The following is a 26,045-nucleotide window of genomic DNA, read 5'->3' on the forward strand; positions in this document are numbered from 1 at the left end:
TTCTCTGTTCAGGTAATCAAGTTAACACGAGCTTCAGTATCAATACATTTTAACAAGGGATGGTTAATGTTATTATCTGAAACACTTTCTAGTGAGAATCAACCTGAAGCGTACTTTAAATAAACCTTTGTGTGAGCTGACTCCGGAACACAATTCCTAATTTACTTAGAGCTCTCTAAACATGTATGTATGTGTGTAACTATATCTTATGGGGCTTCCTTCTAATTAACAACAGGCAACTTTTGGACATGTATTTGTAGTAGCAAAGTGATTCTGTGGTTGTACTCATTATCACTCCCTAAAAAATGTTATTACACACAATGAAGATTATTTGAGCCATCAAAAGGGAAGTTGCAGGTAAGATGAATATAACTCTTGCTTTCCGATGCTGTCCTTAACTCTTTGACGAGCAAATAGTCTTTCTTCATCCCAGAAGGTGAGATCTTCATGGGTGGGGACCGTCTTCTATTCCTCTTAGTGTCCTTAGGACTTGTGCAGAGAAAGTCTTTAAAATTATTGTTATATGAATGGATATTGAGAGCCTTGAGCAATTTATTTAGAGTAAATGTTACATAGGAATCTCCCAAAGAGCAAAGAATATAATTCAAACAGTGTTAAAGTCTAGAAATTAATGATGGTCAGTGATATTGAAATATAGGGAATAAGTAGATTCTGAATTAAGGAAATCGTTACTAGTAATTAGTTGTTACTATATCAGTACATTTGATAAAGCAACATACTCTGAGGCTGGGCAAGTAGACTATATTGTATGCATTTAAAGTACAGAATAGTCATTCAGAAAATGTTGACTGAGTATTTCCTTTGTGCGGAGTACTGTTATCAGGGAGCTTATCATGTAGTGGGGAGAGCGGCTTGTAAAGAAACAGTTATGGTACAGTAAGATAGTTGTTCTAATGAAAGCATGCACTAAGAGTAAGAGCAATGGGAAAAACTGGAAAAGAAAACTTAAGTTGGCCTGACTAGAAGTCAGGGTTTGCAATTAGATTATTAAAGGCCGGTGATTACATGGAATGTAATAAAGAATAGGATCTATTACTGGTCTGGGAATGAGAGGATCTAGCTTCAAGTCCCAGCTCTGTAACTTTCTAGCCCTGACCTCAAGTGAGTCAACTTACTTCTCTGAACCCGTTTCCTCCAGTGTAAAGTACAATAACAGTACTAGGTTTTAGTATTAAAAGTAACTGAAACTAGTTTTAGGATTATTTTTAAGGTGATGAGAAACTGGGAAAATGGTTCTCCTATAAAATGCTGTATACATGTTCCATACATTGTTTCTACTGTTGACAGTGTGTGGTGTCCATCCTGAACACCTTTGTTTGGAGCACGGTGTGATATTATTTTCCTTCTGAAGTAGAATAGGAAAGGTTCCATAAGGTGACTTTAGTGAGTTTTGGCAGAAGAAAACCTCTGTTCTCTAGGTAGATGTTTGTACAGATATGTGAATTTTGTTTTAATGCAAAGTTGTTTACATTAAGTTAGCTTTTTCTCAGAAAATAATGTTCTTAAGACTGTGGAAGTGCAATTCATTTCTAGTAAAGTGATTTTATGCTAAAATTAATGTTTGTTATGGAAAATCTGGAGAAATCATTGGCAAATTTGGAAACAATAGTATATAAATAAAAAATTACTGTCGTCTGGAATTCTGGCAGCTCAACGTAATGATTTTTAACTTTTATATAATATTCTCAAAATCCATCTTTTCAGATAGATACATGTTCCTTAAAATGTTACATATGTATATGTATGATATATGGATGTGTTAGCTTTTTGGCAATCACAAATTTCATTCCTATTCAGCATATTACAATATTTGATTTTTTTATTATTATATAATTTGAGTTTCTGATTTCACACTTATTAGTAGTTTGAAATCATCCATGATACTGTATTGCCATTGGGAATGATGCAGATTTTATTTTCCAATTTTAATTGCTTTATGTTAGATATTAGACTTGCTGTTTTTCTTTTTTTAAAAAAAATTTATTGAAGTATAGTTAATTTACAATGTTGTGTTAATTTCTTCTGTACAGCAAAGTGACTTAGTTATATATATTCTTTTTCATAGTCTTTTCCATTATGGTTTATCACAGGATATTCAATATAGTTCCCTGTGCTATAAGACTTGCTATTTTTCTTATTCTTTCCTTATTTCTAATAGTTCCCTTCCGTTGAATTTTATTGAAAATTTCATAGTTGTTGTATCTTTCTGTGTACCTGTTAATTGATTCAGATTATTCTAAAGGCTCTAACAGCCAACAAATATCTAGTGCTTCCTTATGTGCCTGGCGTTGTTCTAGGTGTTTTACACATATTGACTCATTTAATTCTCACAATAACCCAATGAAAGCTGATAATATCCTCATTTTATAAATGGGAAAAGTGAAGCACAGATTAATTAATCAAGGTCACACAGCTAGTAAGTGAGAGAGATGGAGTCTGAACCCAGGCCGTCTGGCTCCATGGCTCATATTCTTAATTCCTTCATTATAGTGCTCCTCTTGACTTCTAGGACATTTTATCAAGTGAAAAGATTTACCAAAGCAGGCATTTCACTTTCTATTTTCTATTGCTATTACATGACAAACATATCTATGCATTTTTTTTTATCTATGCATTTTAACCTTTATAATATTAAATATTTTTGAGGGTGACATATTGGAAGCAGATTTGGATTCATGCCTATAGAATTAAGAATGTAATCATTAAGAGAAAAAAAGGTTATACCGTGTTGGTATAGGTAAGATTTTTAGATTCAGTATTTTATTTGCAATTTACCTTTTACCCATGTAAATGAACAGATTAAACTCATTATCTTGGCAGCGACACTACACCTAAAAGATTTTCCACGAAAACATAGCTAAAGATGACAAATCTACTCCAGTGTTACCAAAGTCAGATTTCAGTTGGAATGAATACCAATCAATAAGCAGGCATTTGAAAACAAAATTTATACACACAAGCACACAAAGACACATACATATACACTAGTCATTCTTGCAAGTTATAGTCTGTCTAAGAATTTATTAGTACTAGTCTAGGAAGAAATAGTAGCCATCTACAATACAATGAGATACTGGGAGTTTTCTTATGTATCAACTCACATGAGAAGATAGACATTGTTTCTTTAGATCTTAGGGACTAATCAAAGTGGATTAGAGATCTTTACACTCTTACATTTAGGCTATTGTACCCAGAAAAAAAAATATTTCTACTTTGTGCATAGATTTTGCTAAAAATATGATATTGCCTTTAGTGTTTTCAGTTAATGTTGTCAAACTCTTTGAAATGGAGAGGTTTGTAAGAACCCTGGGTGTCTGTGAAACCTTTGGCGATACCTTCAAACGAACACCCAGGAGTAGTATTCATATCTACGCATATTACCAGAGCGAGTATCTCTGAAAGAGATGCATGTTCAGGTTGTTCCCACACCAGAGAAAGGCATGCTTTGGTCTGTGTAGGCCAGAGAGGCAAGAATAGCTCTCTTAGTGTGTCAGCCATTTTCACTCCTCCACCCAAATGAAGGCTTTGTCTCCTCTCCCTTAACCCTGTTAGTGCTTGGGCTTGGGCGGTTATGTTCAAATGTAAATTTACCAGAGCTTTGTTCTAGTAGCAGGCTTGAACAGTTTCACTTATATTTCCACTTATTTTTCCTGAATCTGATCTGATGAGAAGAGTTAAGGAAACAAAGCAACTAACCAGGGCAGGATGAAAACTGGTTTATCACTCTCTGGATAAGAGCTGATTTTTCTTGATTTCTGGCTCAAAACAGCTGAATTATTTCTCAAGTTGGGAATGACCTAATCTACTAAAGATGGGCTAGCTCATCAACTCTGACCACTCCTTCTTTAAAAAGCCAGTAGGCTCCTGTTGATTAGACCTGATTCCCTATATTTTTCTAATATCCTAGATTGGGGGTGGTGTTCCTTCTGAGAAAGCTGGCATCTGGCTATCTGGGGGACATTTGCTTGTGGTGGCAACAGTTCTATCATGTTAGGTTTTATGTGCTACTGATAGATTCAGCTCTAGACTTAGGAGTTACTTACCCAGAGGTCAATTAAGAATGCAGTAATCTCTAAACCAATGTTCCATCTTCAACAGTCTAGAAGTCATGTGGTAATTTTTATAAGTAGTAAACAGACTTATAAACCATTTCAGTCAACTTTCTCCTAAATCTCAGGTGAAGGAGGTTCTCCTCCATTGTGAAAACTGAAGATGGGAAATAGCCTATTCCCCTGGTTGAATGTTGATAGGATCCAGCAGAGACTTAGGTGCCAACATCAAGTACAATATTATCTTTTAGTACTCCAACAGATTCATGGTTCATAATAGACTGAGCTCTTGCCTGACAATTTTATATGTTAACTGGGGTACATTTATTTATTAAGGGCATATTTGATACAGGCCATGAGGACATTATGATACCCAACTAGGGGTAGAGGGAATAAAAGCATTTGAGAATTATTATAATCCAAACTTGAAAATGGAAACTTCACTTTAAAAACAGGATAATGTTATATTTTTGATAATGTCCCCAAAAGTTGACGATTCTTCTTATGAGGACTAATATGTTAACATAGATAGGAAAATATCATTTATAATACTTGTCCAGCTGCCATTTGGTTAGGAAATAAGAAGTAAACAGTGTAGTAGGTGCTCAATAAATATGTTTCAAGTGATTGTTTTAATGTATTAATATCAAATTGTTTTTAAAAAAGGATTCATATCGAAAGCATCATGGAACTTAAAACATGAATTTACTTTTATAGTATATCTGGGTTATATCATGATGTGCTTTCCTCACCAAGTCTAACTTAATTAGGAACTCTGGGAGTATCATCCCCAGAAGCAATGCTTTTAAATGGGAGGTCAGGGGAGTTTTCATATTTCTGGACTTTAAACTGCAGGTGGCTCTCTTGATCTTTCAGTTCTACGTTTAGGTTAAGAACTGTTGCTCTACCTTCTTCCTGTCCTCTAACTGCTTGGAAAAACATTTTCACTGAGATTATCAGACCTCCTCTTGAAACTTCTGATAATTGTCTTATTATTGGATCTTAAGCAACATAGCTTTGTTTTCTCACATGTAGAAGATTGATTTTTAAAAACATATTGCTTAGCCTTTCTTTAGAATACTTCTGGTCTTCCTTTGCATGTCTTGTATGAAGATTTTCTAAATACCAATTATAGTGTTGATAATGCTTCTGGAAAGTATACCAGTATTCTAGCATTATTTTTAAAAAAGATGATTCTATTCATATTTCTTCTCATTTTCAGAGTAGCGTTGCTATTTTATCCCGTAATTTATTTTGGACTCATCTGGTACTAAGGGTTTTTAGAAGTACCCAAATAACTGGATATGAAAACCTATTGGTACAACTCCAGGTGGAAACCTAGGTCTCATCTGTCCCTTTATTCATTCAAATGTTTATTTTAACGAAATTGCCTGGGACCGTGAAGATGTGGAGATACAAACATTTATGCAAATTATGTGCAGAGTAGATTAGAAATAACATAGCCCTTAGTGTGGATTGTTGAATTATCATGAATCATAATATCACTTTACATTTTTACAAGCTGCAAATCTAATTCTTCCTTTTGTCAAGTAAGTCAAGTATATGCAACTGTTACTTTTTAAGGTAATAATAGATTAGTCTAAACTATGATGGCTGATAGAGAAAGTGCTATAAAGATATTTCTTGCCAATACTTAATTGTGTTAACGCTGCAAGCATCAACAGCCAAAAGATTGTTTGCAATAAAGGTCTTATACTAAGACATTCATTAAGTAATGAAATATAACCCCCAATGTCGAGTTCTATGTGATGAGAATGCCTTATAAATATGCTTGTAGTAGTGCTATAAAAAAAAGGCACCCATACCAAACTGACCGTAAGAATGACACATGTGGCATTACTGCAGCTGGGCTATTGTCTAGGAGATTCACAGAGGAGGCCTCCCAGGAATTATTTGTATGTTCCTTTTGTGTAAAGTTTTTGTCTGGAAAGTCACTGTGCAAACAGTAGCTGTTCGATAGCACCTGCTTCTGTTGAGGGAGAGTGAGTCTTTTATTTAGAGAGCATCAGTAGCCATTTCATTCATCACTGCACAATGGACCTACATAAAGAGGAGCATTCCAGTGACGCCAAAAGACATCAGTGCTTCCCCGAAGCAGGGGCGCTTGTCAACACTGAGTCTGCCTATGTTTCCTTTTTACTTTTCATGGAATTACATCCAGGTCTTTATTTTGAGGGGAAAAAAATAATTGATGCAGAACAAGAATGGAAAAAGTTTTAGCTGTAATTTTGAATTTCAAAAGCTGTATTATGTCAAAAGCTGTGGCAATGTCATATATAAGCTTGTCATTTGCATAAATATTACTTTAATCTTCTTAAGGTATTGGAAAATTAATTGCATTATAGAAACAATGATGCCAAAATATTCTATAGAATATCTTTGAAAAATGTTCATGGAACTGTTTTCAATGTGCTTATTGTTCTAGCATCTAAATGATATTTTTTGTATTCCTTTTATGGCTAATCATCTTCAGTAATGATGTCCACATTCGGTGCCTCTCCTGCTTCCCTGCAATTTCATTGACTCCTGGCAGTATGATGCCCATGTTTGCTATTCTATTAAAACTACCTTCTCTCTGGCTTCTAGCTACTACCTCCCAACCTTTTCTGTTAGCTATTTCTTATCATTCTGCATCTTTATATTATGCTTCACAGGATCTTCTCGATACATACTCTCTCTCTTGCTTTTGCTTTTTTAAACAAAGCAGTGGTTTTAGTATATTTATAGAGTTGTGCAGCCATCGCCACAATCTGATTTTAGAACGTTTTCATCATCGAACAAGAAACCCCAGCCCCTTAGAAGTCTCTCCTCATTTCCTATCCTTAATCCTCTGCCACTTATAAGCACTAATCTATTGATACTTTCTATGAACTTTGCTATTCTGGACATTTCACAAAAATTGAATTATATCATTTTTGGCCTGTTGTGTCTTCTGACTTCTTTCACTTAGTATACGTTTTCAAGATCCATCCATGTCGTAGTATATATCAGTAATTCATTCCTTTTAATGGCTGAATAATATTCTATTGTATGATTTACCACAGATTGTGTATTTATTCCTCAGGTGATAGACATTAGATAAACAAAGGTTGTTTCCACCTTTTGGCTATTTTGAATAGTGCTTCTATTGATATTCATGTACAAGTATTTGTTTGAATGCCTGCTTTCAATTTTGGGGCCTCTGTATCTCAGAATGGGAATTACTGAGCCATATGGTGATTCTGTGTTTAATATTTTGAGGAGCTGCCAAACTCTTTTCCAAAGTGGTTGTACCATTTCACATTCCAACCAGTAATGTAGGAGAGTTCCAGTTTCTCCGTATCCTCTCTAACGTTTGTTATTATTTGTCTTTTGATAGTAGCCATCATAAAGGGTATGAGGTGGTATACGATTGTGGTTTTGATTTGCATTTCCCCAGTGGCTACCGATGTTGGACAGCTTTTCATGTATTTATTAGCTATCTGTATATCTTCTTTACAGGTATTTATTCAGATCCTTTGCCCATTTTTAGTTGGATTATTTGTCTTTTTATGGTTGAATTTTTATAAATATCTTCTGTGGACTGTCTTTTCATTTTCTTGATAGTTGTCTTTTAAAACAAAAGTTTTTAACTTTGATTAAGCCTGATTTATTTACTTTTTCTTTTGTTGATTGTGCTTTTGATTTCATATTTAAGAAACCGTTGCCTGATCCAGGGTCACAAAGATATGCACTTATGTTTCCTTCTAAGAGTTTTATTATTTTAGATAACTGCATTCTTTTGCACATAGATATCCAGTTGTCCCAACACAATTTGTCGAGACTTTTCTTTCCCATAATTTTCTTGGCACCCTTGTCTAAAATCCATTGACCATAAATAGAAGGAGTTATTTCTGGACTCCCAGTTCTATTCCATTGATCTAGATCTTTGTGTCAGTACCATACTCTCTTGATTACTATAGCTTTGTAGTAAGTTTTTAATTGGCACGTATGAGTCCTCCTTTTTTTCTTTTTTTTTGATACATACTGTCTTATCCTTCTGCTTTCTTATGATGATCAGGTTTTCTTCCCACCAGTGTGTGACCACTGTTTTCTTCGGCTTTTCCTTAACATTCTTCACTGGCCCCCATCACACCAAATACCTACCATTATCACATCCTTCGATGGTTTTATATAATCCTATTTTCTTTACTTAGAAAAATATTCCCAAATCCTGCCTACTTAATAATGTTCTATGGGCTGAGGAGTGGAAGATAGAGAAGTAAGACAAATAATTCAATAATAATTCAATAATTTAATAATTTAATTGAATTTAAAATTAAATTCAATAATTTAAATTGACCAATTAATATATCTCAGGCCTGAAGCGAATCAGAGAGGAGGTAGCAGGGATGGAGAGAAGTTTTTGAGAAATCCTTTAAAGGTAGAGTGAACAAGATTATTACTGTTAGAGAAATAATTGAACACTTGAGAGAGAACCAGAAAACAAGTCTTTTTGCTATATATTAGCAAAAATCATAATCGCCACCATTTCCCCCTTTTTTTCCACCAATCAGATAGTTATATCTGAGAGCAAGATGATAAAATCTCGTTTTAGTTGAAAGTGCTAAAGCATGAGGCAAATATTTTTGATGGTTTGTTATACTTCTTAGTATTGATAATTTAATATTACAATGTTATACCTATATGTACCTTGCATACCCATAAGGTATAAACTCTATCTGGCAACAAGGGGAAATATACAAATCACAGGAATAAAGAACTCATATTTTCACACTCTTATTTCAGAATGACTTTAATGTTTCCCCTCATGTTTTCTATATGTGTTTCCACCTTATTCAATTTTGCTGCACCTGAATCAGATATAACGTAGTATATAAATAATATCACTGATTTCATTTTTGAAGACAAAATTATATTAACCCCTTTAGAATTTTAGTGAAGTGTTTCTTCATGGCACTGTGAAAATATAGTAGTGTCATTTGTACCATGATGGTATAGCTACTGATTCTAAAGTAACTCATGGCTTAAATTTTAGTGAGTAGAGACATAATTTTAATATAAGAAAGTCTTTTATAGACCTCTTGCCTTTTCTGCCATATTTTTGAGCACTGATTTTATTTCCTATTTAGTTTAACTAATTGCTTTATTCAAGACTTTAAGATATTTGTTCAGCTCAGTGGTGTTACTTCTTCTACCCTCTTTATACATCCATCTTGACTTGTTCTGGCTTCCCAAGGCCCACTGATTAACCATCGTTTGCAGTTATTTCTCAGCTCTAGTGTGTGAGTTGGAATCAGGCTACGTAGGGAGACATTAAGTATTTGCTGAAGCTGATGTCTACAGGTTACCTCAGGGGAGCCATTTAGTTATGGAGGCTACTGGATTCTGGAGCCCCACAAGAGGTCTCCATAACTAGTTTTCACCAGAATGCTCTATGATAAAATTTTGAGGAATGACCTTATGATGTTTTCATTAGAACCTAAGGGAGAGAAGAAAGCCAAAACTCTGATAACACTATATAGAAAGTTAGAGAAATAATGGAAAAAACCCATAATTCAATAAACCTTATGACATAATGTATTCCCATATTTTTGTCCCAGCATCTTTGCTTATAGGAGTTGCCTACCTGTATCCAATCTTGTTAATAGCAGTTTAACTGCAAATGCTAGTTGCGCCTTTCTGTTTTCTTCAGTCAATACACATTTATTAAGTGCCCACTTTTTTCTAGGCACTGTGCTGAATGCTGGGGAGACAGAAATAAGACTCTATGTCCACAGGCAATTCAAGTATAGTGGGGAAGATAGGCAAATAGATTATTATCATAACATGTGATAAACACCAGAATAGAGGTTAAGTAGGGTACTGGAGGACCACTGAATTCAGTTGAAGGGAAGTAAGCAAGAATTCAGAGTGGATGTTGATGCCAGGTGTGAGTTTCAAAATCTTAATAAGGATTAGTCAATGGAAAAAGGAGATCGTGGTAGCAAGGAATTCTAGACAGAGTGGAAGTACAAATCGAGGCCTGTGTTATGGTATGAGGAATCAGGGTGTATTCAGAAAACTCTTAAGTTGTTTGGTATAGCGAATGGGTAGTGTAATTATAGGGAAAGTGGTAAGAAATAAGTGTATAGAAGCAAGTAGGGGTCAACTCATTAATGGCCTATTCTGCAGTATTTAGGAATTTGGATGTTTTTTCTTAAAGGCAACATGGAATATGAATTTTAAGCACAGAATTGACATTTTCACATTAAAACATTAGATCACTCTGATTATGGTAGGAGAGGTGACTGGGGCATGGTTGCAGGTATGGAGGGGACATTTGGACTTGAGGAAGAGAGACCTGTCTAGAGCTTATTGCAGTAGAAATCTAAGCAAGACATTGCACACGTGCAAACGAAAGTAGTGGGAATAAAGGCTGGTACAAATTCTGTAGATGTAGAAAGTATAAAATTTAATTCCTAGAACATGATAAGGGCTATTATATGACATTACTCAATTTACTAAATTATAGTTCTGTTTCCTGAGGTTATCCCTGCCATCTTTATTGGGATTTCGAGTGGTGACTGGGCAATTTAGTGCCCAAATCTTTGAACTAATCTCAGTTTTATGCCACTATATAGCTAACAGTAGCTATTATGTGTAGGATTTTTACCAGTCTTATTTCTCTAACTTTTAAGCTCTTGGGGGCTGGTGTAGCATCTCTCTCACTCTTGTCCCCCTTTATATCTCCTATTACTGGCATATTCACTTTAAAAAGCACTCAAGTCCACAAATTTTGGGGTAAAAAAAAGAATTTGGAAGAGATTACCCCAATTACCTGAAGACTTGTATAATGTTTCCTAGAACATTTTATTAAGAATATATTATAAAAACTTTATTTGTACCCTTTAAGTTTTGCCTAAAGGGATGGAGCCCCTTTATTTAAGAGAGTCTGATTTGTATAAGTACGTTGGCGGTTTTATGTTTTTCTCAAATAATGCAGTAAACCTATTTTTGGTCAAAATAATTTAATTTCCATTGCTAGCATCTCTGTTGGGATGATTAATTGTTTATCTCACACAGTCATTTGCTGAAGGGCTGCTCTATTTGAAGGGCTGTAATACCCATGTAATAAGACACCATGGTGCTCTTAGGGAACACATGTAAACCACTGTATGGTATCCTCCCCAAAGGTTCTGGATTCTGTATTCTGAAAGTCTCAAGTCCATTGCACCCATCCACAACAACTTTTCTTCTTTTTCTACTATAAAAAAACAATTCCTAGTAGGCTATTAAAAATTTTGTTGAGAATATTTGATCTTCAGATATAGATAGGTATGCCTAGATGCCTCCAGATCAGATATCCATTCTATGTCAAGAAATGAAAATGTCAGATTTTTAGGAGTAAGATCAGAAAACAGTTAAAACCAGTTAGGAATGTTAAATATTTAGAATCCTCACATTCGAAATGTGCTTATTTTCTGAAGTAAGGTAATAGCACTGGAGAGCAGAAAGATTCCAGATCTAATAAACTGAGTCAGTGCGTTAGAGTGCTAGTAAATGTCATTTTGAAAGGTCATCTCCATTAGTTACTCTGTTGCTGTCCTTGAGGTTTTTTTCCTCTCTTTCTCTCTCTTCTTTTCTTTTTAAAATGATCGCTGGTGTACCATAACTTACTTTTAACTAAATAGAGAACTTTATGAATTATTTAAAGCCTCTATATTTAAGCAAAATAAAGTAATAGAGAATGTCTAAGTAGTATAACAACATAAGTAAACGCATATTTTCTTCAAAGAGAAGAGCTGGAAAACAAAAGTCACTATCACAAGGATTAGCAAATTCACTCAGGGTCAGATATTTTGTGATACATAAGAATAATTTTTTAAAAAGTCAGTGGGGGCTTCCCTGGTGGAGCAGTGGTTGAGAATCTGCCTGCCAATGCAGGGGACACGTGTTCGAGCCCTGGTCTGGGAAGATCCCACATGCCATGGAGCAACTGGGCCCGTGAGCCACAGTTACTGAGCCTGCGCGTCTGGAGCCTGTGCTCCGCAACAAGAGAGGACGTGATAGTGAGAGGCCCGCGCACTGCGATGAAGAGTGGCCCCCGCTTGCCACAACTAGAGAAAGCCCTCGCACAGAAACGAAGACCCAACACAGCCAAAAATAAATAAATAAATAAATAAATAAATAAACAAAGTAAACAATGCGTTTAAAAAAATACATTTAAAAAGTCAGTGGACCAAGGTAACTTTTCAAACTCTTAAAAATAAACTATAAATATTGTGTAAACCCATATTTTGATGATTATGACGTTACAAGTAGGTATTAAACACAAGGGCCCCCAAAAGAAAATATACATAGATGTAAAGGGTAAAAGTGATTTAACTTGCTCTTTTTTTTTTTTTTTAAACATCTTTATTGGGGTATAATTGCTTTACAATGGTGTGTTAGTTTCTGCTTTATAACAAAGTGAATCAGCTATACATATACATATATCCCCATATCCCCTCCCTCTTGAGCCTCCCTCCCACCCTCCCTATCCCACCCCTCTAGGTGGTCACAAAGCACCTAGCTGATCTCCCTGTGCTATGTGGCTGCTTCCCACTAGCTATCTGTTTTACATTTGGTAGTGTATATATGTCCATGCCACTCTCTCACTTCGTCCCACCTTACCCTTCCCCCTCCCCGTGTCCTCAAGTCCATTCTCTTCGTCTGTGTCTTTATTCCTGTCCTGCCCCTAGGTTCTTCAGAACCTAACTTGCTCTTTTGATGACAACTCTTTATATTTATATATAAGTTGTAATTAGCATGAAGGCAACTGGTCTACCAGCTGGAGCTGTTTTTCAGCTGGGAATGTCTTAAGTCAATTTCTTTCTTTTTTTTTTTATATATCTTTATTGGAATATAATTGCTTTACAATGTTGTGTTAGTTTCTGCTGTATAACAAAGTGAATCAGCTATACGTATACATATATCCCCATATCCCCTCCCTCTTGAGCCTCCCTCCCACCCTCCCTATCCCACCCCTCTAGGTCATCACAGTGCATCGAGCTGATCTCCCTGTGCTATGCAGCAGCTTCCCACTAGCCATGCATTTTACATTTGGTAGTGTATATATGTCAGTGCTACTCTCTCACTTCATCCCAGCTTACCCTTCCCCCTCCCCATGTCCTCAAGTCCATTCTCTATGTCTGCATCTTTATTCTTGTCCTGCCCCTAGGTTCTTCAGAACCATTTTTTTTTAGATTCCATATATGTGCCTTAGCATACGGTATTTGTTTTTCTCTTTCTGACTTATTAAGTCAATTTCTTAAACTTTCTATTGAAGGTTATTGATAATTTAACAGGGATTTCAAATTTAAATTATTCAAATCTGAAGTTATTAATTTTGTTACTTTTTGTAGAGTAGGCATTTTAAGTGGATATGTTTCTGAGACCGTGATACTGTTTTGTGAATTAATCTTAATGGCAAATACTTTTATTACTGCTAGAAATGAAAAATAAAAGGGTACAGGTATTGCCAGATAGCATTTGGTCAGAATCGTTTGTATATAGAAATTAGATTTTAAAAAGTCAATGAAAAAGAGAAAATAGTTATTTCAATAAGCATTGCAGTCTACTTGTATTATTGACATGTAGATAATTAACAGTTTCAAATATATTCTGAGTAGAAACACATACATGATATAAATTGGTCTTTAAAACAATCTGTATGGTATATACAGGACAGATTTTTTTTTTCAGTGTTGTTAGCCTAAGGTTCCAAAAAATAGGAAAGTGAAAATCAATCTGGAATTGTCAAGTCTGCAAAATATCTTACCTTGGGATTGTACAGAACTGGTTCTGAAAGAAAAGTCAGAAACTTCATCCTCCAGCAATGTTCTTTCATAACATAGGACTGCAAAAAAGATAGAAATCAAACTACCGCCATGTAACAATTTAAAAATTAATCCATACCTGAGACCCCTGCACCACTGTGTTATTTTAACATAACTTCCTTCTGTCACTTATAAAGAACTGGATTCAGAACATTATAGTTCAGGCAGGAATATATTACCATTGTAACTACTGAACACTCTCTGCTACCTAATTTTTAAAAAGGGCGTGTGTGTGTGTGTGTGTGTGTGTGTGTGTGTGTGTGTATGTGTGTGTGTGTATGGCCTGGATATCCAGTAATCTAGGAAAAGTCTCTGTGTAACAGTGAGCCTGGTATTTTTCTAGACATCATTGGTCTCAGAGGTCCCCATTAAAAAGAATAAGGATTGCTACTTCTCAAACCTTGTCAGATACTGGGCATATTACCTGCATTCACAATGGAGGCATTGAGGGTAGCAGTCTACCTTTGTGATAACCTTGTTTATAGACTTACAGAACATATCGACTACTGTATGCATCATTTCTACAACACTACCAGAGCATTGCTTGTAAGATTTTGTAAGAAATGCACAGGAGAAAGGAATCATAGGTCTTGGATTCTGCAATGTCTAACCCAGTCACAGTGATGCAGTGCTCAAATGAACTATAGCAGATTTAATGAGCAATCTAGGACAGAGACACATGTACTGGACACACCAGGGGAAGAAATTACGTGTACAGGGACTAATTATCATGAAATATGAATACATTCATATAAGTAGTCTTGATCTATGGGACTCCTTCATTATTGGGAATGATTTTTGTGCCAAGTTAATGAAGAGAAATTCAGGCATTATGCTGTATAAAGAATTTTAAAATAGTATTTTAACTTTTTGATTCTGCATAGTCTCAATTTCTGGAGCATAAAAAAAAAAAGAAATTGCATATCATGAAATAGTATGATCAAATGAAATGGACCTATTTTCTTCAAAGTCTCAAATACACAAGGTGGGGAACAGTAGCTATTCTTCATAGAACCAATTAAGTTGATTAATGAGTAGTTTGATAGAGATGCACTAGATATTATCACTTTGATATTTTAAATAAGGTGATCTGGGCACATTATATTCCAGAATATATGCCTCTAGCCAGAGTGTTGAAAATCTTGGATTCAGTTCTTAGGGGGCTATAAGATGTCTTTACCAAAGAAATCATCAATTTTGAGGAAAGATTTAGAGAGAGAATGGAATTAATTTGTTTTAAGTTTAAGGCTTATGGGAAGGGGAACCAAATAAGTGGTAGGAGGAATAATATTCAAAAACAGATTTAACTCCAGTTGAAAAAAATCCAGGAGTATAAGATCCATCTGAAAATTAGACATTTCATTCAATTTAAACAATATTTTATTCTTAATTTAAGGTTTATAATTTAGCATAAGAACACCTAGAATTTAAAACTACTTTTGATAACTGTTAAAGACTCTAAATTTGAGGAATTATTTTCACCACTCCCACCCCCTTCAAAACAGTTCGGCATTAGATTCCTCATTTAAATGTATGGCTAGATTTTATGTAAAATACACAATTAATGTTAATATTTTTTTATTTTATATCTGACCTCAGTAACATTTTTCATGTGCTTTCTGTTTGCAAACATCTTAGAAACTACTACAAAGACGATATTCTTGAAGAAAAGTCAGTGTTTTGCGATGTGAAATTAGAACAAAAACAGCTAAAATAATCCATATATTTATTTTATAAAATTCTTCTAAGAAACAGATTATTTGTGTGTAGGATCATAGTGCTATGTGTCATTTAGCAGAAAAGCAGGCTCTGTATGGCGCTTACCATGTCCAGTGCTCTCATGGTTGCCCACAATACTAACTCATACCTTTATATGCACTCACTGGGTATAACTGGAACAGGGGGTCAGTAGGATTGGTGATGAAAATAGAATAGGAATAGTAATAAATTTAGAAATAATTATCATTCTATCTGTCCCAGCTTTGAACAAGTCAAAAAGCACATGGTGTTTTTCATTTCACTGTCAGGACACTTTTGAGGAGAGAGTTGACTGGCAAAAAGTGGGTCATGAGTCAGACTAAACTGCTCTTTATTTTATGCGAACATACTTAACTTTAGGGATGTTAACTTAGGGATGTGCAGTAGATATATGACAGTCATCAAAATAGCAGAGGATACTTGCTGAGTGTTGAGCATTTAGATTGTGCTACATGATGTGCTAGATGAGTTTACCTAAGACTCTTCATTTAATGCTAGCAGATCCCTTGTGAGTTAAAGGAACTATTTTTTAATCTCAAAATTGCACTTGAAGAAACAGAAATTTATAAAGATGAGCATTTTGCTTGAAGTCATACAACTTTTAAATGTAGATCCAGAATTCAATCGTCGAATCCACTTCAATACAATTGAATTATATAATTAAACATTGAGATGAATGAAAATTTGTCTTGAATCAACTTTTTGATTTAGCTGGCCAATAGATGACCTCATTCCATCTTTTGTGTACTGTACTGAAATATTGCTGTTAGAAAATCATCCTAAGCTTTCTGCTGCTGAGATCTCAGGCATGTATGTATTCCCTTCTGCTTCTTCCACATACCTTTTGTTCTTGCAAATGCTTGTAATTTGGCCTCTTTGTCTTGACACTGTAGTTGCTATACATAGTGTCTCTTTACCTTAAGGGTTACCTTGGGGGCTGTTTTCTTGTTCCCTTTCATGTCCATTTCTAGTATGTATGTTCATTTATACCATTTAGAAAGCATAGAAGAGATATTTTTTAAAAAGATCTCTTGAATTTATATCACCTAATTGTGATAGCCACTCTTACCATTTTGTTATGAATTATTTCAGTGATAGTTTCTCTGTGTTCTTTTTTTTCAATCTGTGTTTGTATCCTTTTTTTTTTTAATAAAATAGTATCTTACTGTATATATGGTATATACCATATTCTGCTTTTTGAGCCTAATATCTTCTTGGGACATAAACAATAATATTTTGCAAATATGTGATTTTAATGGCTGTATAAAACTCCCTCGTAAGGATATACCCTGATTTATTTAATAATTCCCCTGTTGTTCAATATTTAGATCATTTCCAATTATTTGGTCTTATGCCACATGGACTAGTCTTGTATATATTAATCTTTTTGTAAATCTCTTATTGAAATTACTAACGGAAAGGTATGAGTTATCTTCAACTCTTGTTATGTATTGCTAAATTGTTTCTAAAAACCTGCTCAAATTTAGATTCCTACCAGCCGTAAATGAGTGGCAATCATTTAGAACCATCACCAACAGAGTATCATAATTAAAAAATAATTTGTCATTGATGACTGAAAGACTGTATCTCATTGTTTTCATTTGTTTTATTTGCTTACTAATTATGTTAAACAGGTTTAATACATATTGACCACTTGTGTTTCTTTGTCCGTTATTTGTTCATATTTTTTACTCAACTTTATATTACAGGGATAGTATTTTTCTTATTTCTTTAAAGATCTTGTTGTATGTTTATAGTAACCCTTTGTCACCTTTGTTGCAGTTTGCAGTTTTTTCCCCAGAGTTTTCATTTACATTTTAATTTTGTGTTGAACTTTTTTAGCAAGAAGTAAAGTGTTTTTGTTTGTTTGTTTTCGTGGAAAGCTGGTGGAACCATTTAAACCAGAATTTCCCATATAGGTAGAAAAATTTTACTTTAGTTACTCCAGGGACACAGGGGAGAGTATAATAATTGTAATATAGACTCAAGAGAAATTATACAAGTAGTGCTATTCATTATCCCTGGCTTCCATTCAGAGGGAGCTAAGCTTTGTTATTTTCATATTCCCCTTCCTGAGTCTCCATCTGTGACAGTCTCTTGGCAGGGTTTCAATCCACTTCTGTCGTTTCTATTTGTGGTTGGAGCTGATCCAGCTTCTCCTGCTCTCTGGGAGGAGTTCCCTGTCACTGTACACATATTGGCTTGGAGCTCTTGTATTGGCAGAACAATATATGCATACGTGTAGAACATTCAAGTTTCCTAAGACTCAAGTGGGTCATAGCTATGTCATCAAACCAAAGCATATTCAATCTGAAAGTGACCTTAAGTTGGAAAATCTCACTGTGCAGATGAGTCAAACCCAGAGACACTGCTTTTGTTTTCTTTCTCAGGCATGCAGACTTCACTGGAAAATGGTGAACTTGCTTGAGTCCCGGACAGCCACACTATGTTGTAGAGACTTTGTTGGTATTGATCCCATTACACTTTTACTTTGTACTCATAATATACGGGAGTATAATATTTTCTTGATCTAATAGAAGCTAGGCTACTATAGTGCATGATTCTTTCTTGTCAAAAACTCTATGAGACTTGGCAAATAACCTAGCCATTTGAGGGTTTTTCCAGAATGTGGTGTCTGTGGTGGTGTTCTGTCTATGGCGCTATTATGAAAAGCATTCATTAAACACACTTATGTGTTTGTTAACATAGGGAGACAAAAAGTAACTGTTTTTCACAGTTTACATAACTTAACAAACATATCTCAGTCAGTGTGTGTGCTACTTAACTCACAGGTCTCACAGCAGTTTGGGATAGCCATCATTTCCCAGCTTGGAATGTTGTAGGCTGGAAATATGTTGGGGCCTCAGATGAAATATATTATTCCCTCCTGACCTGACAGGACTGTAGCTCACATCATCAGATGTCAGGGCTTTGAGCAAGCCTGCCTCTGGGTGGTTTATCTTTCCCAGCGATTTGAGACTTGTGGTTGCATTGAATGTACTTTGAATTTCATGTATCTCTCAGCTTTAGTAGTCTGTATTTGGGTTGTTTTGAGGGTTTTCATTTTAATATGTAGATAGACACATTTTTATACATGTTGCTGGAGGCGCTTTTGCAGTGCTACATTTTAGAAATCAAAATAATAAATAATACATATGGTGTTCATTGTTTTTCCTTTGGTTGTCTTTCTTTTGATGACTGTAACCTTTCATGGGAAGTGTTAGTAACAGGTCTTTTCTGTTATTCTTCTTGCTTTTTGTTCTTTTTTCTGTTTTCAAAATAATAATAATAAGTTAGCTTTTCAGACAGTTCTGGCATTTCTTAATTTGAAAATATACTGTTCTTTTTTTTTTTAATAGACTTTCTTTTTGGAGCAGTTTTAGGCTTACAGGAAATTTAAGCAGAAAGTTCAGAGTTCTCATATGCCTCTTCCCTCCCCTCACAGAATTTCCCTTATCATTAATGTGGTACATTGGTCACAATTGGTGAACCAGTTTTGATACATTATTATTAACTAAAGTTCATAGTTTACATCAGAGTTCACTCTTTGTGTTGTACATTCTATAGGTTTTGACAAATACATAATGTCCTGTATACGTGTACTGATATTTGGCTCATCCTTTGATGATGGTGTAGTCACTTCTTTGGCTTACTCATTCATTCATTCATTTAGACTGTACCTTTCTCCAGTAACTATTTATTGAGTGCTCAATAAATAAAATTTGTTTATTGAGTGTTAAGACACTCCGAGAGACTCTGCAGGAAGTCACCAACCTATGCACCCCAGTGATGAAATGAGGTAATGTGTGAGAAAAGGCTTTAAAAGGGAAAACCCTTTGCTGACCAAATGGTATAATAACTGACTACTGATTTTAGATTTCTGCTTGTGAAGTGTTTCCCTAAGTTCAACAGGGGTGGCATGTTCCAATTATATTTCAGACATTTATTTGCAAGGAAATGGTGTATGGGGGCTGTTTTAATTGGTGGCCGTTCTGGGCATTTTCCTGTTTGTGATGGACATTTCTTCATGTCTTCCTTATTAGAAGTTAGTGGAGGCATTAGAAAAAGCAGTATTTTTCCTTGGAACTAATTATTCCTTGCTTCTGGGAAAGTGTAAGTTAATGGGAAATTTTGACTTCACTTAATGAATTTCCCCTTGTAAATTTTCTGCAATAAGTCTATCAGTTAGTGAGAAAGAATTCTAATATTTACATTCCCTGAATGGGTCAAAAATGAATGGGTGGATCATTTTTTTTTAGTGGAACAAAGCATTCCAAATAAATAAATAATAAGTAAGTAAATATCAGCAGAAATGAGGAGTATAAATGTAGACTTATTTGAGTTAATTTATTTTCTTTTCTAGTTCTATCATTCTTTTTCTTTTTAGTTGTAAGATTATACTTTGACTAGCCGGCCATGATGCCTCCAGGCTAGGCGTTAGCATAATTTCTTGGTAAATTCTTAAATAATCTGCAGACTATTGCTCTTGCAGAGGTTAGTTGTTATTGTTCTAGCAAGAGTTTAATTGAGAGCATATGATTTGAAGTCAGGAAATCTGAGTTTAAATCTTAGCTGCTATGCAACCAAGAGCAAATATTTTACCTTCTCTAAATCTCAGTTTCTTCTGAGTCATGATAATAATACCTTTCTCATATGGTTGTTAGTGTGATTAAATAGAATAATGTACATGGAAAACATTGCCATTAGTCACTAGTAATTTGTTGTTACAATAATGACTGTTATATTGTAATAGACCAAACTGAACTTCTTCTTGATCCATGAATACATTTCTAATGTTTCTTACACAAGTTTATTGAACATGGGAGAGCTTTCTTTTCATAGCTAATAGCTGTGCTTTGGAAAAATTTCCTATTCAATGTAGAACTACAGTCCTCTTTTTATGTAAATTGGGAAGCTAGTACTTTATTTTCTCCCTCTCAGGCTTCTGATTTATGTTTTCATTGAGTGAGTATCGGACCATTTCTAATGTCATAAGATAAAATCCAGAAAATAGATGAGTCAGTCATTGAAAATAAAGTCTAGTCAAAATTCTTTTAACTGTATTACATTTTAAAATAAGAATGCTTGGCCTTTGAGTTTTACTATCATAATATCAGCCTTTTTTGTCTGTGTGTGTTAACCTAAAGGACTGAAATCCTATTTGTGCTTATTTTTGTTCTGTGAGGTCAGTTCAACTTTGATAGTCCCATAAGAATAAAAGAAATGAAACAATTATCACTAAACTGGAGAAACTATTGCTTATTATCATCTTGTTTATTTTGTTTGCTACTTAACTTGGCACTGAGGAAAAATTTAAGCGAGTTTATGCTGAAAACCACTGCTAAAATTTGAAACTCACCGTAATTGGTCAAAATAAATCAGTTTTTCAACCGGCTGTTTTTAAGTAGCTATAAATTCGATTGAAGATGCTTTTATTTCTTAAATTTTTTTAAGATCTTTATTGGAGTATAATTGCTTTACAGTGTTGTGTTGGTTGCTGCTGTATAACATAGTGAATCAGCTATACATATACGTATATCCCCATATCTCCTCCCTCTTGTGTCTCCCTCCCACCCTCCCTATCCCACCCCTCTAGGTGGTCACAAAGCACCTAGCTGATCTCCCTGTGCTATGTGGTTGCTTCCCACTAACTATCTATTTTACATTGGTAGTGTATATATGTCCATGCCACTCTCTCACTTTGTCCCAGCTTACCCTCCCCGCCCCCCCCGCCGTGTCCTCAAGTCCATTCTCTACGTCTGCGTCTTTATTCCCGTCCTGCCCCTAGGTTCTTCAGAACCATTTTTTTTTTTTTTTTTTTTAGATTCCATATATACATGTTAGCATACAGTATTTGTTTTTCTCTTTCTGACTTACTTCACTCTGTATGACAGATTCTAGGTCCATCCACCTCACTACAAATAGCTCAATTTCGTTTCTTTTTATGGCTGAGTAATATTCCATTGTATATATGTTCCACATGAAAATGCTTTTAGTTTTTAAACAACCTTAAAGTTTGGATTTTTAAATCACACTTGTCTGACAGTATCTATAGATTAAAATGCGTGGACATTAGTTTTGATAGTTCAAATTTACTTATTTAGATGTTTAAAATGAGATTTCTTTTGTGTTATCCAGAGTGAAAGCTGGCAAAATCAAGTGGACATTGTTTTTTGATAATGAAGTTCATATATTTATGGCTGCAAATGTTACTGGGATTAGACTGTTTTCCGTGTTGGTATTTTTTCAAATGAGTGAATTCCTTTTTGTGAATGTGGACAAGCTTCACCAATTTTAGCATTTCAATTTTGGAGAACTTAAGATGAGTCATTTTTCACAAAAGGCTTTATCTCTTGAATTCTTTGCTCTCTTTGCTTGACAGAGGGAGAGGATTTGATGACTTTTTGAAAACTCCCTCTGCTACTTAGCCCCATAGTGTTTTAGTTCCCTGTAATAAAAATGGAGCAGAGAATTGAAAGGCCAAAGTCAGGGACACAGAGAAGAACAGCCAATTAAGAGGACGAAAAGAACAATCAAAAAGGAGTGAGAAACAGGAAACCACATTGTCCCCCCAGTGAGAAAGGAAAATGTTTCAATAAGAAAAAGTAATCAACAGCTTACTTCTTTAGGTAAAAATAGTGATATTTTGCCTTTTCTGGAAGATAATTTTAATGGTACATTGCAGAGATTTTGGAGGAGGGAATTGTAGGTGTGCTTTTAATATTTATAAATTATTTTGAGGGCCATGTATGAAGGCTGTCTCTACGTATATTCCCAATAAAATAAAACCACTAATACAGGTGAGATATTAAAAAAAAAAACGACTTACCAGTCTTACCATGAGCAGAGACTTTCTTTCCCTAATTTGCATTTAGAAAGCTGTAAATTAAAATGCTAAAAGGAAGGCAAACAGTTTCAGCCAGTGCTGCTGGTATTGTAAATACAACTTGCTTACTTGATATAATTTTAAATAAATACTCTCGACATTAAGACATGATGCTTTCTGATCATGTAATGGTAAACCACAGAATAATAGAAACATGTTTGAAATGGGCATAGTTTTACCACAGTGCAATATTAATTGTATGCTTCTATATCTTCAAATTAATTCGTGACATCTCTATACAGAGATAGACTTGTATAAAGGAAAATGAATAACTTTTTTGTCTACAAGAATGTCATTTCATTTGTGAACCATTATAACAGAGTTTCTGTCTGGGCATACAACAATGGCAATATGTAATGTTGTTTTATCTTCCAAAAATACTTTGCTGTATAATAAGAAATTCTAATTTGGCAGTAAAAGAAAATCCATTAAATAGACATATATTTTATATTTATATAAAATTTTTTGTTAAATCTTACCCAAGACAAATACCATATGATACCACTTATATGTGGGATCTAAAATATGGCACAAATGAACCTGTCTACAAAACAGAAACAGACTGACACACATAGAGAACAGACTTGTGGTTGCCAAGGGGCAGTGGGGAGGGAAAGGGATAGACTGGGAGTTTGGGATTAGTAGATGCAAACTATTACATATAGAATGGATAATCAACAAGGTCCTACTGTATAGCACAAGGAACTATATCCAGTCTCCTGGGATAAACCATAATGGAAAAGAATATAAAAAAGAATGTATATATGTGTATAACTTAGTCACTTTGCTATACAGCAGAAATTAGCACAACATTGTAAGTCAACTATACTTCAATTAAAAAAACATTTTAGAAAACCTTATACATGACCAAATAGACATTCAGTTCTGCCTTGTATTAATAAATTGCCTAGTATGTTCTCTTTAACATAGCTAATTTATACCTTTTCTCTTCTTTAACCTCTTTCATGACCAAGTTCTCAATCCCCAAAGCACACACCACACAGACACATACAGACAAACAGATATACACACACACTCTGATTACCCGCCTCACAATTCTTTGACAAATCTAGAAGCACTCAATTAAGAGTTCCTTCATCTCCCCCTGTGAAATCTACCAAATTGCCCTGCATCTATAAGTGTACCATTTCCTATGACTGTGGATCAAAAGAATCCCTCCACCTGTGGAAAAATAGCCTGTCCACTTGGGCAGTGGTTCCCACTCTTCAGTGATTTATCTCCTTTCCCCATGCTGTATTTATTTTTTCATTGCAAATGGATCATTTTCAGCAGCATACTAACATGCCCTAGTATCTCCTCTCTTGAAAAAAAAAGAACCACTTTTGACCTCATCGCCCTCTCCAGCTGTTACTAATCTCTATGCTTTCCAGAGAGCAAAACCCCTTGAAAGATTTCTCTGTTAGTTGCTGACTTTGCATTCTCATCTTACTCTCTTTCTTCAGTCCCCTCCAACTAAACTTTCATCCCCCCATCATTCCACAGAGTCTACTCTTGTCAAGATCACCAGTGACCTTCAATGTTTGCTTTGTAATTATTGTTTTAACCTCTCAGCATCATTTGATACAGCTAATCACTCCATCTCACATAGAGGACATTTATACATGACTCCTTACTCTCTGGGTTTCCTTCTTCTCCAGCCCACTCTTTCTCAGTTTGTATTGTTCACTGTTTTAGTTGCTTTTGAGATATGTCTTGGGGCTGGAGTCAACAAGACTTGATGATGAATTGGATGTGTGGGATAAAAGACAAAAAGGAATCAAGAAAGACTCCTAATTGTTTGGCCCAAGCAACTGGATGATGGTGCCATTTATTGAGAAAGGGAAGACTTGGCTAGTGGTAGGGTCAGGATTAGGAATGAAGAATTTTGCTTTGGCCACGTTATGTTTGAGATACCTTCTAGGCAGAGATCATAGTGAAGATGTCAGGTAAGTAGTTGGATTTGAGTCTGGAATTCCAAAGATTAATTATAGCTAAAGATATCAATTTAAGATCATTGTCACACAGATCATATTAAAATAATGTGTCTGCATGAAATCACTTTTTGATAGTGTGTATGTGGAGAAGGAAAGGAAGTATGGGACCAAGCCCTGGTGTATTCTATCAGTTAGAAATTGGAGAAAGGAGGAAGATTCAGCAAAGGAAATAGAGGAGAGTATGGCCAGAAAAAAGAGGAATAATATGGTGTCAGAGAACCAAGATAAGAAAATGTTCCAAGAAGGAAGATATGATCTGACAGATTAGGGAGAAGGACTGTGAAATATCCATTGAGCTGGCAACATTGAGGTCATTGATGCCCTTAGGAAGTTTCAGAATAGAGTTTGACCTAGATGCCATGTTGGAGTGAGTTGAAGAGTGAAATAGGAGGTGAGGGGGTGTATGCACTGTGGCTAGATAACTCTTGAGAGGCTTGGTTCTGGAAGAGCACAGAGAGGGTGGTATCTGCAGGGTGTATGTTATTAGGGGATTTAAGTTTTTTGTTCAGATGGGAAATGCTAAAGCATCTTTGAATGCTGTTGGGAATAATAGAGTTGAGAAAGAAAGGTTGAAGATGTAGAAGAGTGATTAAAAAAAAACTGAAAAGAGAGGAGTACTAGATCCATATGTGGAAGAACTTACCTTTGATAGGAGGATCCTTTTCTCCTTTATAATAGGAAAGAAGGAGGTGGTGTAAATGCAGGTTTATTTGCTAGTGGCATGATTAGAATGTTTCCATTTGATTAGTGATTTCTGTTTTCTCATGGGTTAGTCATCAGGGTTATCACCTAACAGTTTAGCAACAGTGTGATTTGATGAGGAGTAGATCATTTGAAAAAAATTGAAATAATTGTTGGTAAAGAGTTGCCACCATTGCTGGGCAATATTGAGTATTCATTTGAAATTGATGATTATTACTTTAGAGTGATAAGACTCTTCCCAGTTATGTCATTTTTTTTTTTCCAGAAATACTCAGCTGTGCAAATGCAGGCCTAGGAAATAGAGTAGAAGCGTTAATAGAAAGTGTGTTGAGTATGGTATGTTAGAAAATGATTACTAATGCCTAGTAATACTTATTTGGCCTTGGAATTTAAACTAGAGGGGGAGAGAAGTGAGGACAGGAGAGGAATGATGGATGGTGGGTCAAAGGACTGGTGGTTTCAATGACACTTAGAGATTGATTCAGCAGGGTTACTTGATCAATTAAGCAGGAACTATGGGAGAAAAGATCATCAGATATTGTGATTGAATTGGGATTTAGGAGGTTGAGTTATTTTTGGTGACCATGGTATAGCCATGGGATTGAATGGCTTTGGTTGAATTCAGTACAACATAGATGTAAAGAAGCACAGGAAATTGAGAGACTAGTTAGGTTTGGGATGTGGCTGATAAAGTCAGTGAAAACAACAGAATTTAGAGTGGACAAAAAGACGAACTCAGTTGGTCAAGTCCTCAGTAAATGAAGGGGAGTGACTA

The 26,045-nt window shown here is 35.1% G+C and overlaps 1 protein-coding gene across 7 annotated transcripts in view; it reads left to right on the forward strand.

Moving 5' to 3' along the window:
- Window positions 1-26,045, forward strand: part of DIAPH2 (diaphanous related formin 2) — an 865,471-nt gene that overhangs the window by 335,672 nt on the left and 503,754 nt on the right. The window lies entirely within an intron of this gene.

Source organism: Balaenoptera physalus (assembly GCF_965194825.1).
Source record: "Balaenoptera physalus genome assembly, chromosome: X".
NCBI classification, from domain to species: domain Eukaryota; kingdom Metazoa; phylum Chordata; class Mammalia; order Artiodactyla; family Balaenopteridae; genus Balaenoptera; species Balaenoptera physalus.